The sequence below is a fragment of the Narcine bancroftii genome, chromosome 14, assembly GCF_036971445.1.
Source record: "Narcine bancroftii isolate sNarBan1 chromosome 14, sNarBan1.hap1, whole genome shotgun sequence".
Taxonomy (NCBI): Eukaryota; Metazoa; Chordata; class Chondrichthyes; order Torpediniformes; family Narcinidae; genus Narcine; species Narcine bancroftii.
Genome location: NC_091482.1, coordinates 46,634,362 through 46,649,877, shown reverse-complemented (window position 1 = coordinate 46,649,877; position 15,516 = coordinate 46,634,362).

Genomic DNA, 15,516 nt, shown 5'->3' with positions numbered 1-15,516 from the left:
ATGGCAGGACCCAGTAAAAACATACTATGGACCGAGACCTTCCAGGCCACTAAAAATGCCCCAGCCAATGCCATCTTCCTTGTGCAACCATGGACAGACACCCCAACCACCCTTACGACAGACACTTCCGGCACAGTGGTCAGGGGTGTACTTGAGTAACTGGTGAATGGACAATGGCAACTGCTGGCCTTTTGCAGTAAACACCTCAGGCTACTAGAGCTCAATATAGTGCCTTTGATAGAAAACTGTTAGCTTTATAACTGGCAATTCAGCTGGAAGTTCAAAATTTACATGGACCACAAACCACTTATCTTCTCGTTCAGTAAGGTGTCAGATCCGTGGTCAGCCAGTCAACAGCGACACCTGTCCCTCATTTCTAAATTGACAAAAGACATTGAACACATAGCCAGCAAATCCAACCTGGTGGCTGATGTCCTATCCCATCCAGCTATCTTGGTGGTGCACAACCCTACCCCTGTGTGATAGTAAAGATTCTATCATCAATGTGTATATGTACATATGTACAGATTGTAGTGTACGATGACTGTGATTGGATGATAGTGTAGCCACACCTACTGGCAGGTCTTAAAGGGATAATTCTGGACTGGTCGACCTACTTGTGATATGCTCCAGTCTTTTCAAACATTTTTTTAGTTAATAAAATTGTAGTGCGCGTCGAAAGAACCAAAGAGTTGTTGATCCAAACCAAGGCTTTTATTAACTAAAAGACTGGAGCATATCACAAGTAGGTCGGCCAGTCCAGAATGGCCTGGTCCGGCTAGGAGCAATCCTTTAAGACCTGCCAGTAGGTGTAGCTACACTCTCAGCCAATCACAGTCATCCTACACTACCATCTGTACATATGTACATATACACATTGGCGATAGAATCTGTACTATCACACCCTGGCATCGATTACGTGGCCCTGGCTGATGCGCAGCAAGCAGACCCTAACATTTTGGCATACCGGACAGCGCTCACCAGCTTACAACTGGAGGACATCCAGATTGGCCTCGGCAATCACACGCTGCTCTGCGACACCTTGACGGGTAAGCCTCATCCTGTCATTTTGGCTGCATGGAAGAAGCAGGTTTTCAACTCAGTCCACAACTTGCCATCAGGACTACAGTCAAAATGGTGGCAAACAGGTATGTCTGGCACGCAAAGAGGTCACCCTGTGGGCCAGGACTTGTACTCAGTGCCAGTCATCTAAAATCCTGACTCATATCAAAGCTCCATCACAGACATTCAAGCCAGCACATTGCTGCTTCAGCCACTCACACATTGACATTGTCGGGCCCATACCCATATCCAGAGGTGCACATTACCTTCTCACAGTGGTTGACCGGATGACCAGATGGCCAGAGGCAGTGCCACTATCAGGGGCTTCCATAGAAGGATGCGCACAGGCTTTACTCAAGACTTTGGTAGCGTGTTTTGGGGGTCCCTGAACACCTTACGTTGGACAGTGGGGCCTAATTCATCCAGTCTGTGGACTACCTTAGCCCATGCCCTGGGGACCCAACTCCACCACACCATGACATATCAGCCACAGCCCAACAAGTTGGTGGAGAGAATCCACAGACACCTTAAGGCAGCCTTAATGGCACAGCTGACCAAACCTAATTGAGTTGACGAACTCCCTTGGGTCCAGTTAGGCATTCACATTGCACCCAAGGAGGACCTCGAGGCATCCTCTGCTGAGTTAGTCTATGGCGCACCCCTGGTTATACCGGGTGACTACATTGTCCCACCTGACTACATGAGTGTAGAGGCACCCTGGCCCTCGCTAAACCTAGACTCCAGGGCTAACCCCACATTTACATCCCAAAGAACTTTACTGACTGTAAATGCGTGTTTGTTCAGCACGGGGCTCACTGACTACCTATACAGCAGCTTACAAGGGGCCAAACCATGTCCTCAGATACAGCGGCTCCACCTATGATTTGGACATTGGTGGCAAGGAAGAGACTTTCACACTCAACCAGTTGAAACCGGCGTACTTGGACTCTGACCATCCCACCACTCACCCAACCCCAAGGTTCCCCGATCGCCAGTTCTAGGGGGGGGGGAGTCGTGTAGCAGCCCGCAAAATGCACCTCGGGCTGACACAGGAAATGGCCATCAAACGGGCAAAGCATTGTGCAGGCTGAAATGCCATTTTCATAGACCACTGGCAGAGCGGGAAGCTGGCCTTTCATCATCGGTGGATCGCTGGGGGCCCAATCGGGGCCCAGGCATCCAATGTAACCAATCAGCAGCCGGCCCGCTCAAGCCAGGCCCCAGTGGTGATGCGGCCGAGCTGACTATAAAAGACAGAGCTGCCACTGAATAAATTCAGTGTCGAATATACTTCTCCTGCAGATTTGAGCTACAGCCTTAGGGCTGTAACCGAGAGCCTTAACCTAGTTGTAGCCATAGTGACCTCGCTACACTCTTTCCTTTTACTCTTAATAATCAATTTTTGAAGATATGGAATAAATCGGGATTAAAACAATAGAAGACAGTTTTGAAACTAATCATTTTATTTATTTTCAATGAATGAAGGAAAAATATAATGTTCCAAATAATACTTTTTTTTGTTATTATCAAGTTAAAGCTTTTCTAATTAATAAATTAGGCCAAAATTTAAGAGTACCTAGACAGTCTGAAGTAGAAACATTGATTACTAATGAAGATACAAATAAATTTATTTCAGAAATGTAAAAACTACTTCAAAGAAAAACATCTAGGGGGGAGTCACGTGATGGAGTAGTGGCCGGACGGTGAACTCCAGCCCTCTCCAGAAAAGTCGGAAAAAACAAAGGAAAACACAAAGGCACAAAAATAAAAATTAAAGTAAAGTGAGTATAAAGGTGGAAAGAAGATGGCGACGAAAAAAGAAAAATCGAAACCAACGGTAAGAAGAGAGGAAGAGAAGACAACGGAAGAAGAAGGAGAAGGCCTTACCTGTTCGAAGAGGCCCGCGGTGGAGAGAGAAACCCGCTCCCACAGGTCGGTAGAAAGTGGACTACAAAAATGGCTCGCTGAGCCGAGTAAAAGTGCGCAACCGCGCATGCAAAAAAACACACCGACGGGAGGGGGGACCAGCTGGGGAGTCGATCTCCACAGCCGGCAATGACAGCTGCAGAACAGCTGCAGCAAGAGGAGAATATAGAAGACAACGAAAACAAGAAAGAAGAGAAGAAAAGGACAACAAAGAAACAACAGATGGCCAACCCAGAGGAAGAAGAAGAGGAAGAGGAAGAGTACAGTGAAATAGAAGAAGAAGGGAAAGGCAAGACAAAGGATATACTTTCTCTTATTAAAGAATACATGGAGTCATTTAAAGAATGGCAAGCGCAAGAATTTAATGATTTAAGAAGAAGAATAAACAATACAGAAGAGAAAATGAATAAAATAGATATGACCTTATCAGAAATGGGAAAAAGAATGGACAAGGTGGAAGAACGAGAAGCAGCAGTAGAAATGGAGGTAGAGGACTTAAAAAAGAAATTAGAGGAATCTAATAAAAAAGTTAAAGAGACACAAGAACTATTAGCTCAGAAAATAGATATAATGGAAAATTATAACAGAAGAAATAACATAAAGATAGTGGGCCTTAAGGAAGATGAAGAAGGCAAGAATATGAGAGAGTTTATAAAAGATTGGATCCCTAGGATCCTAGGGTGTCCAGAACTACAGCAAGAAATGGAAATAGAAAGGGCACATAGAGCAGTGGCCTTTAAACCACAACCACAACAAAAGCCAAGATCTATTTTAGTAAAATTCCTAAGATATACTACAAGAGAAAAGGTACTGGAGAAAACAATGGAAAAAGTAAGAGAGGGCAACAAGCCACTGGAGTACAAAGGGCAAAAAATCTTCATTTATCCAGATATAAGTTTTGAACTCCTGAAGAAGAGAAAGGAGTTCAATACAGCAAAGGCGATTTTATGGAAGAAAGGGTATAAATTTATACTAAAGCATCCAGTGGTATTGAAAATATTTATTCCAGGACAGCAAAACAGACTATTCTCGGATCCAGAGGAAGCACGAAAATTTGCAGAACAATTACAAAATAGACTGAGAGATGAAGACGTGTAACGAGAGTACAAAAGACTGCGAACTAAAAAGACACATAAGTTTTGAACTCCTGAAGAAGAGGAAGGAGTTCAATACATCGAAAACGATCTTATGGAAAAAAACTATTCTCGGATCCAGAGGAAGCAAGGAAATTTGCAGAACAACTACAAAACAAACAGAGAGCTGAAGATATGTAATAAGAGTAAAAATGACCACGATTTATATGTATGTGGGTAAAGAGGTATATGTGTGTATATGTATAATGTGCATACATGAATGTATCCGTATTTAGAGGAAAATATAGATAGTATAGACAAGAATTAATAAGGGAAGGAAATCAAATAGAGGGAATAAGGAGGGAATTAAAAGAGTGACCTTTGTTACATATGAAAAGTGAAATCTTTTCGGGGGGGGCTGGGTGGGGAGGAGTTGCGGTCACTGCAAAATCAGCTGACGCTTGCGAGTGAATTCGCAAATCCAAATGGAGAGGGGAGATGTGGTTGTCCAACAAGGGATAAAGGACAACTCAGGAGGGGAAGGGGAGATTGGGGCTAAAGAAGATTTAAATAGGAGAATAAGGAAAATGTTTGATGTTTTAGGAATGTTGTCTTATAAAGGGTTCAAAACAAGAAAACAGAAATGGATAAGAAGGAAAGGTTATGATGGAGAAACGGAAAGGGAAGATCAACAAAGTATAAAATGGCTATGTTGAACTATATGACTTTAAATATTAATGGAATACATAACCAAATTAAAAGGAAGAAACTGCTAAATTTACTGAAAAAAGAAAAAATTGATATTGCATTTGTGCAAGAAACACATTTAACTGAATTGGAGCACAAGAAATTAAAGAGAGATTGGGTAGGACTCGTAACAGCAGCATCGTATAATTCAAAAGCAAGAGGAGTAGCTATATTAATTAGTAAAAATGTGCCATTTTAAATAGAAGAGGAAATAATAGATCCAGCAGGGAGATATGTAATGATAAAATGTCAGATATATTCGGAGTTTTGGAATCTACTCAATATATATTCACCTAACGAAGAAGATCAAAAGTTTATGCAAGATATCTTTTTGAAGATAGCAGATACGCAAGGGAACATATTAATAGGAGGGGATTTCAACCTGAATTTGGATTCAAATATGGATAAAACTGGGAAAAAAATTAATAGAAAGAACAAAGTAACCAAATTTATAATTAAATCGATAGAAGATTCAACTTTTGGATATATGGAGGAAACAACACCCAAAGGAAAAGGAATATTCATATTACTCAGCTAGACATAAAACATACTCAAGAATAGACCTATTTTTGTTATCAGCTCATATGCAAGATAGAGTAAGAAAAACAGAATATAAAGCTAGAATACTATCGGACCATTCACCCTTAATATTGACAGTAAAGTTAGAAGACATCCCTCCAAGAATGTATAGATGGAGATTAAACCCCATGTTACTTAAAAGGCAGGATTTTAGAGAATTTATTGAAAAACAAATTAAAATGTATTTTGAAATAAATACGAAATCAGTAAAGATAAGTTTATACTATGGAATGCAATGAAAGCATTCATTAGAGGGCAAATAATAAGTTATGTAACCAAGATGAAGAAGGACTATAATCAGGAAACAGAGCAGTTGGAAAGGGAAATAGTAAATATAGAAAAAGAATTAGCAATGAAGGATGACACAACTAAAAGAAGAGAATTGGCAGATAAAAAAAATAAAATATGAAACACTACAAACATATAAGGTGGAGAAGAACATAATGAAGACAAAACAGAAATATTATGAACTAGGTGAAAAAACACACAAAATCCTAGCATGGCAGCTTAAGACAGAACAAGGTAAGAAAATGGTATTGGCATCAAAGAAAAAAGACAAACAAATTACATATAATCCAAAAGAAATTAAGGAAAACTTTAGAGAATTCTATGAACAATTATACCGAACTGAAAACGAAGGGAAAGAAGGGAAAATAGATGAATTTCTAACTAAAATTGAACTACCAAAACTACAAATAGAGGAACAAAATAAATTAACAGAGCCATTTGGAATAGTAGAAATACAAGAGATAATAAAAAAATTACCAAATAATAAGACACCAGGAGAGGATGGATTCCCAATAGAATTCTATAAAGCATTTAAAAACTTATTAATTCCGCCCCTCCTGGAAGTAATCAACCAGATTGATAAAACACAAAGCTTACCAGATTCATGTAAAACAGCAATAATTACAGTAATACTAAAGCAAGGGAAAGATCCACTCACACCAGCGTCATATAGACTAATATCTTTACTTAACACAGATTATAAGATAATAGCTAAACTATTAGCAAACAGATTAGCAGAGTATGTACCAAAAATGGTAAATCTAGACCAAACTGGATTTATCAAAAAAAGACGCACAACAGACAATATTTGTAAATTTATTAACTTAATTCATGCAGTAGAAGGGAATAAAGCACCAACAGTAGCAGTTGCTTTAGACGCAGAGAAGGCCTTTGACAGAGTAGAATGGAATTATTTGTTCAAAGTATTGCAAAAATTCAGTTTACCGGAGAAGTATATTAATTGGATTAAAGCATTATATAAGGGACCATTAGCGAAAGTGACAGTAAATGGACATGTATCAAAGCAATTTGACTTAAGCAGGTCAACACGGCAGGGATGCCCACTATCACCTTTATTGTTTGTGTTAGCTATAGAACCACTAGCAGAATTGATAAGAACAGAAAATAATATAAAAGGGATAAAAATAAAAGACAAGGAATATAAAATCAGTTTATTTGCGGATGATGTTATAGTATACTTAACAGAACCAGAACTATCAATAAAAGAATTATATAAGAAATTGAAGGAATATGGAGAAGTGTCGGGTTACAAAATCAACGTAAATAAAAGTGAAGCAATGCCTATGAATAATGCGGATTTCTCAAAATTTAAGAAGGAATCACCATTTAGATGGCAAATGCAAGCAATAAGATACCTAGGTGTACAAATAAATAAAAATCTCGGCCAACTATATAAACTCAATTATTATCCACTAATGAAAAAATTACAGGACGATTTAGAGCATTGGAAAGATTTACCACTAACACTAATAGGAAGGATAAACTGTATTAAAATGAACATTTTTCCAAGGATATTATACTTATTTCAGGCATTGCCAATACAATTGACAGAGAAATTCTTCAAGGAGTTAAAGAAAATAATAAGGAAATTTTTATGGAAAGGGGGGAAACCGAGGATAGCACTAGATAAATTAACAGAATGGTATAAACAAGAAGGCTTACAACTGCCAAACTTTAAAAATTATTATAGAGCCGCACAATTAAGATACCTATCAGATTTTTATCAAACAAGGGAAAAGCCAGATTGGACTAGATTAGAATTAGATAAAATAGGGGAAAAGATACCTGAACACATATTATATAAATGGGATGAAAAATTGGTACAACATAGAAGTTCTCCAGTATTACATCATCTACTAAATATTTGGAAGAAGATTCATGTAGAAAGAAATAAAACAAATTATCAATTACCAAAACTAATATTGACGCAAAATAAGTTACTCCCTTTTACAATAGATAACCTTTCCTTTAGAGAATGGGAGAAAAAAGGGATTAAAAGAATAGAAAATTGTTTTTCAGGAAATAGATTCTTATCCTTTGAACAAATGAAAGATAAATACAATATAACTCAAGATACAGCGCTGGCATATTACCAATTGAGATCCTACTTGAAGGATAAATTAGGAAGCAGTTTGAGTTTGCCAGAGGGAAGTAACTTTGAATATGAGATTACAGATACAATGATAATCAAAAGATTTATAACAGATATGTATATTAAACTGCAAGAAAAGGAGAATGAGGAAACAAATGGTAAAACTAAACAAAAATGGAAACAAGATTTAAATATAAAGATAAAAAAGGAAACATGGGAGAAGTTATGCTCTGGAACGATGAGAAATACAATAAATACGAGGTTACGTATGATACAATATAACTGGATACACAGGCTATACATTACACCAATTAAATAAATGGGACCCAACAGTATCTGATAGATGTTTTCGATGTAAAAAAGAAATGGGAACAACAATTCATGCAATCTGGACATGTGAGAAAGTAGAAAAATTTTGGGAAGATCTAAATCAGATATTAAATAAAATTACAGAAAACAATATACCAAAGAATCCAGAGATCTTCCTCCTAAGTAACATAAAAAGCAAAGAATTTGGAATTGATTTGGAGGATGCACAAAAAAGATTTGTTAAGATAGCTCTAGCCGTAGCAAAAAAATGTATTATGTCAACCTGGAAATTGGAAGATAACTTGAAAATACAACAATGGTATATAGAAATGAATAAATGTATTCCATTAGAAAAACTAACATATAGTTTAAGAAATAATATTGAAATATTCGAACAAATATGGGAGCCTTACATTAAACACAATAACGAAAACCTTCCGGGGACAATCACTACCTAAGTTAACGGAAGGAAAAGGAAATGAAAAGAATGGACTCAGTGGAATTTCTGGTGTATTTGTATATGGCACTGTATATGTGTGAAAAGGAAAAAGTGTGTACCATGGTTAATGTGATTTATGGTGTGAAAAATAAAAAATTTTAAAAAAAGAAAAACATCTGAACCAAATATTCATAAATCCAAGATTGAGATGGGAAATTGATTTAGTTAGAAAAATAGTTGAAAGTGATTGGAGTGTGGCAGCGCACTCTCTCATGGCGAACCAGCCCCGCGTGTAATGCCACATGGCGGGGCAGCCATGGGAAGATGGCACTGTCAGGGTTTTCTCCATGCCTCACATCTCCTGCCCAGCACACGATTATGACGTTACAATGAACGAGGTGACTGAGCTCATGCTGCCCTTAAAAGGGCACGTGCTGAATTTGAATAAAAACAGTCATTAATGACTTTCAATGTGGTGGCTGAGTCTTTCTTGGCTATGTACAGCACTACATTAGTGACCCCGTTGAGCCCAGAGGCCTCTCTGGTCTCAAGAACATGGATGAGGTAGAGATCAATGCTGTTGCCATCAAACTGCCTGCCTTTTGGATCCATCACCCATGTACGTGGTTCGGGCAGGCAGAGGTTCAGTTTCAACTGAGGAACATTTCAGCGGATGCCACGATATTCTACCATGTCGTGAGCGTGCTGGACAAAGAAACGACAGCCAGGGTGGACAATCTAATACACAACCCACCAGCCGAGGGTAAATATCCTGCCCTCAAGAACCTGTTCCTTGGCACCTTCAAGCTCTCCCCTCAGCAGTGTGCCTCCAGGCTCCAGCAACTTGACGGGCTTGGGGACAGTACACCATCGGCCCTAATGGATGAGATGCTGGCACTGGCCGGAGGATCACAAACCTTGTTTCCTATTCTGTTAGATCTTCTTCGAGCAGATGCCTGGGGACATCCAACTATTCCTGGCGGTTGGGGACTTCACGGATCAATGCTGAGTCGCAACCTGAGCGGACACCCTCTGGCGTACCAAGAGGTAGAATGAAGCAGCCCTCAGTCAGGTTGCACGGCCAAGAGCCAGCCAGCTGCAACACTCCCCCAAGCATAAGCCGGAGGAGCACCATTCCACCTGGTGCTTTTACCATCAGCGCTGGGGAGCGCAAACTTGTAAGTGCCGACAACCATGTGACTAGCAGAGGAAACGACCTGGCCAGCTACCGTTGATGGCTGTGACGGCTGGCCATGTGGACAGCCTCCTTCATGTTACCGACAAGTCCACCGGCCGATGTTCCCTGCTGGACACAGGAGCAGAGCTAAGCGTCCTGCCCCCCTCACCGCTCTCAAGACATACACCCGATCTCGTGGTCCCATCCTGTGGGCAGCCAATGGTTCTGCCATCAAGATCTTTGGTACCTGCAGGGCGCAGAATCCAGATCGGGAAAGAGAAATGCCGCTGGAATTTCGTGTTAGCCTCAGTGGGTACTGTGTTGTTAGGGGCTGACTTCCTGAGGGCACACGGACTGTTGGTCAACATGAAGGGCAAGAGGCTGGTCAATGCTTGCACCTTCCATTCAGTGCGCCTGGACGCCACGAAAACCTGCAGGCCTGAGAATGCCGCTATTGCCACTTCCAGGGATGAGTATTCGAACATACTCCATGAGTTCCCCACAATCCTTCAACCACGATTCAGCGCCACCTGTAATGGAGGATTTAGACCAGCTTATGCAAGAATGTATACATGTGAATCAGAAGACATAATCTAAATTCCACCATGGGGCCCAGAGATGCAGTTGAATTAGAAGACATATCTAATTTACACTATGAGGCTCAGAGATGCAGTTGTTGTTGGTCGCAGGCTGTCAGGAGACCTTGAAGATAAGTAAACCATTTATTCAGGGTGATGGGCTATGAGTAAGCAATGTTTGGGTAATATAAGCCATGGTCCCACTGCTGAAGTTTGAGACTCTCTGAGTGGTGGAAATGTCTCTCAGCAAGAAGAACTTCTAGTCCAACCAATGTCCTGGTCGGGGGAGGTGGAGAAGCTGCTACCGGCGCCCCGACAACCTACTATAAGTGTGCGTTGTGGCCTCGCTTCAGCAGTTGGGACCAGTCCAGGCATTGATAAGCATAATTGAGAAGAGCTTGCATATTGTACTTTGAAATCAGCTTTAGATTTAGTACAAAAGATTTGTATAAACTGAAGTGCTCTCGACGTGTGTCTGTTTTCTTTCGGTAGCTCAAACACTGTGACCAATCTAAACCGAACAAAGTGAGAGGTACAAGTTTACCCAGGACACCACCTTACCCAAGCACGGGATATACCACCATATCTCCATGCAGGGACACCTGCTGCACGCCAAGCCCAGATGACTTCCGCCCGAGAAGCTGCAACTGGCAAAGGAGGAGTTTTCCCGGCTGCAGGAGTTGGGGATTGTCAGTCACTCAGACAGAGCATGGGCATCCCCTCTCCACATGGTCTCCAAATCCTCCGGGGATTGGAGACCCTGCGGTGATTACTGGCATTTGAATGACGCGACCACACCGGACAGGTACCTGGTTCCACACAATCAAGACTTCTCAGCCAATTTCCACGGCGCACAAGTCTTCTCCAAGGTCGATCTCGTGCGGGGATCATCAGATCCTGGTCCACCCCAAGGACATCAGCAAGACAGTGATCATCACCCCTTTTGGCCTCTTTGAATTCCTGCATATGCCCTTCGGCCTCAAGAACGTGGCCCAGAGAGGAGTCACGTGATAGAGTAGTGGTCGGTTGGGAAAACCAGCCCTCTCCAGGAAAATAGGAAAAAAGTTAAGAAATAGCAAAGTATAACAAAAATAAAATATAAGAAATAGAAGATAAAGATACAGAGAAGAGAAAGAAGATGGCTCGCAAGAAGGAGAAAGTAAAAGCAAGTGGAAAAAAAAGAAGTAGAAAAGTCACCGGAGAAAACAGAAGAAGGCCTTACTTGCATGAAGGAACAGGACGGTGTGGTGGCGAGGAGCGCCCAACCCTCGAGGTCAGTACCTGCCCTGCGGAGTCACGACCCACCAGCCAGTGCACAACAAAAATGGCTCTTTGAGCCAAACAAAAGTGCGCAGTGTGCAATCAAAGGAGAAAGAGGACACTGGTGGGAGGGGGGCTCAGCAGAGGACAAGGAAGCTAGCAGAAGAAGGAGCGATGAAATAGACGAGGGAGACAGACGGAAGGATAACCGACAAAAAGATCAACGTCAGGAAGCACAACAGACGAGCAGCCCAGGAGGGGAGGACCAGCAAGAAGAGGCACAACAAAGAGATACAAGCAGCTCATCAGGAAAAATAGAAGAGACACAGACACAAAGAAGAGAAGAAGAAGAAACAAACACAGGTACAGACTCAGAAGAAGAGGAAGAAGACGACCAAGCTCTTCACAGAGAAATAGAAGGTAAAACTGATGGACAAAGAGAAATAAAAGGTAAAACTGATGAACAGAATATAGATAAAATCTTTTTTGAAGAACAAATGAGATCATTAAAAGAATGGTCGTCATTAGAGTTTAATGCAATTAAATGGAAAATTGATATGTTGGAAAATTATAGTAGGCGAAACAACATAAAAATAGTGGGCCTGAAGAAGGCACAGTATGAAGGAATTTATAAAAGGATGGATCCCGAAGGTCCTGGGAACGACAGAAATGCAGGAAAAAATGAAAATAGAAAGGGCACACAGAGCATTAGCTCCGAAACTACAGGCACATCAAAAACCAAGATCCATCTTAGTAAAATTTTTGAGATACACGACAAGAGAAAATATACTGGAATGGGCAAGGAATAAAGTTAGAGAAGACAATAAACCATTGGAATACAAGGGTCAAAAAATATTTTTTTACCCAGACAAGTTTTGAACTCTTAAAGAAGAGGAAGGAGTTTAATACAGCGAAATCGATTTTATGGAAAAAAGGTTACAAATTCATATTAAAACATCCATCCGTACTTAAAATATTTATACCCGGGAGCAAAACAGACTGTTCTCGGATCCAGAGAAAGCACAAGAATCCTCAGAAGTTTGCAGGAAAGGAGAAGAGATGAAGAGATGTAACAAGAATAAAGAACAGCGATAAAGTATATATAAAGATGTAAAAACAATGTATATATAAAGAACTAAAGAGGGAAAAGAGAAGGGAAGGAAGGGAGTAAGGGGGAAAAAGGAGAGAGAGCTTTGTTATATGTGTTAAAAAAGTGTTTTCTGGAGAGGGCTAGGAGGAGGGAGAATAACCGTCACTGCAAAATCAGTTGACGTTGCGAACAAAATCGCAATCCAAATGAAAAGGGGAGTTGTGGTTACCTGGCAAGGGATATGGGGCAACTCAGAGAGGGGGGTGAACTTTTGGGGTTAAGGTATTAGTGGATGTGGGAAGTGTGGGGGTACATTATGTCTTAAATGTGTTGTCATACATTAAGTGTAATAAGAGAAAACTAAGAGATGAAAATGGGGAAAAGGGGGATGGAAGTGGGAAAGATGTGGAAAAGAGGTGTACGCAAGATATAAGATGGCCATGTTGAACTATTTGACTATAAACATTAATAGAATGGACAACTAAATTAAAAGGAAGAGGTTACTAAATTTATTGAAGAAGGAAAAAAATAGGTATAGCATTTGTGCAGGAAACGCATCTAACTGAAATGGAACATAACAAATTAAGGAGAGACTGGGTAGGACACATAACAGCAGCATCCTATAATTCAAAAGCTAGAGGTGTAGCCATACTAGTTAAGAAAAATGTACCAATCATAATAGAGGAGGAAATAATAGATCCGGCAGGGAGGTATGCAATGATAATGTGTCAGATATACTCAGAATTCTGGAATTTGATCAATATCTATGCGCCTATCGAGAAGGATCAAAAGTTTATGCAAGATTTTTTTTTGAAGATTGCAGACACACAAGGAAATATATTGCTAGGAGGGGATTTTAACCTTAATTTGGTCCCAATGTTGGATGAAACTGGGCAAAAGACAAGTAAAAAGAATAAAGTAGCCAAATTTATGGTTAAATGAATGCAGAAAATGAAACTTATGGATATATGGAGGAGGCAACACCAAGAGAAAAGGAATTTTCATATTATTCAAGTAGGCACAAAACTTACTCAAGGACTGATATATGTTTTTGTTGTCAGCCCATGTTCAAGGGAGAGTCAGGAAAACTGAATATAAAGCTAGACTAATATCAGATCATTCACCCCTATTATTGGCAATAGAACAGGAGAACATCCAACCAAGAACATAAAGATGGAGGTTAAACTCCATGCTACTTAAAAGACAGGTATTTAGGGAGTTTATTGAATGCCAAATTAAAACATACTTTGAAATAAACACAGGATCAGTGAAAGACAAATTTATATTATGGGATGCAATTAAAGCCTTAATTTGAGGGCAGATAATAAGTTATGTGACTAAGATGAAAATAGATTACAATCGGGAAATAGAGCAGTTGGAAAGGGAGATAGTAAGTACAGAAAAGGAATTAGTAAAAAGGGATGATATAACAAAAAGGAGAGAATTGGCGGACAAAAAAATTAAATACGAAACATTACAAGCATACAAGATGGAGAAGAACAAAATGAAAACAAAGCAAAAGTATTACGAACTGGGAGAAAAAACACATAAAATATTAGCCTGGCAACTTAAAACAGAACAAGCTAAAAGAACGATATTGGCATCAAGGAAAAAGGACAAACAAATTACATATAATCCAACAGAGATTAATGAAAATTTTAAGGAATTTTATGAACAATTTTATCAAACTGAGAATGAGGGGAAAGATGACAAAATAGAGGAATTTTTAGCTAAAACCGAATTGCCGAAATTGCAAGAAGAGGAACAAAACAAACTAATAAAACCATTTAAAATAGAGGAAATACAGGATATATTAAAAAAGCTGCCGAACAATAAAAAACCAAGAGAGGCTGGATTTTTAATAGAATTCTATAAAGCATTTAAAGACTTATTAATTCCTCCTTTCCTGGAAGTAATGAACCAGATAGAAGAAACACAAAACTTGCCAGATTCATGTAAGACAGCAATAATTACAGTAATACCAAAGAAAGGGAACAATCCATTAACACCAGCATCATATAGACCAATATCTCTACTTAATTCAGACTATAAGATAATAGCGAAATTATTAGCAAACAGATTGGCCGATTGTGTAGCTAAAATAGTAAAACAAGATCAAACTGGATTTATTAAGAAAAGATGAACAGTGGATAATGTCTGCAAACTTATTAATCTAATCCACACAGTTCAAGGAATTAAGAAACCAACAGTGGCTGTTGCTCTAGACGCAGAAAAAGTCTTTGACAGAGTAGAGTGGAATTACTTATTTAAAGTATTACAGAAGTTCAATCTACCAGAAAAATATATAAATTGGATTAAAGCATTGTATAATGGACCGTTGGCGAAGGTAACAATAAATCGATGTGTATCGAGTCACTTTAAATTAAGTAGGTCAACTAGACAGGGATGTCCACTATCCCCCTTATTGTTCACCTTAGCAACAGAATCTTTGGCAGAACTGATAAGAATAGAAAATAAAATAAAAGGGATAAAAATAAAGGAGGAGTATAAAATCAGCTTATTTTCAGATGACATCATAATTTTCCTAGCAGAACCAGAGGTATCAGTAAAAGAATTACATTAAAAAATTGAAGGAATATGGAGAAATATTGGGGTACAAAATCAATGCAAATAAAAGTGAAGTGATGCCAATGAGTAACACAGACTATATAGAATTTAAAAAAGAATCACCATTTAAATGGCAAGCACAAGCAATCCGATACCAAGGGATCAGGTTAGATAATAACTTAAGCCACTTGTACAAACTAAATTTTCAGCCACTAATAAAGAAATTACAGGAAGACTTAGAACATTGGAAAGAATTACCGCTAACATTGATAGGGAGGATAAACTGCATTAAAATGAACGTGTTCCC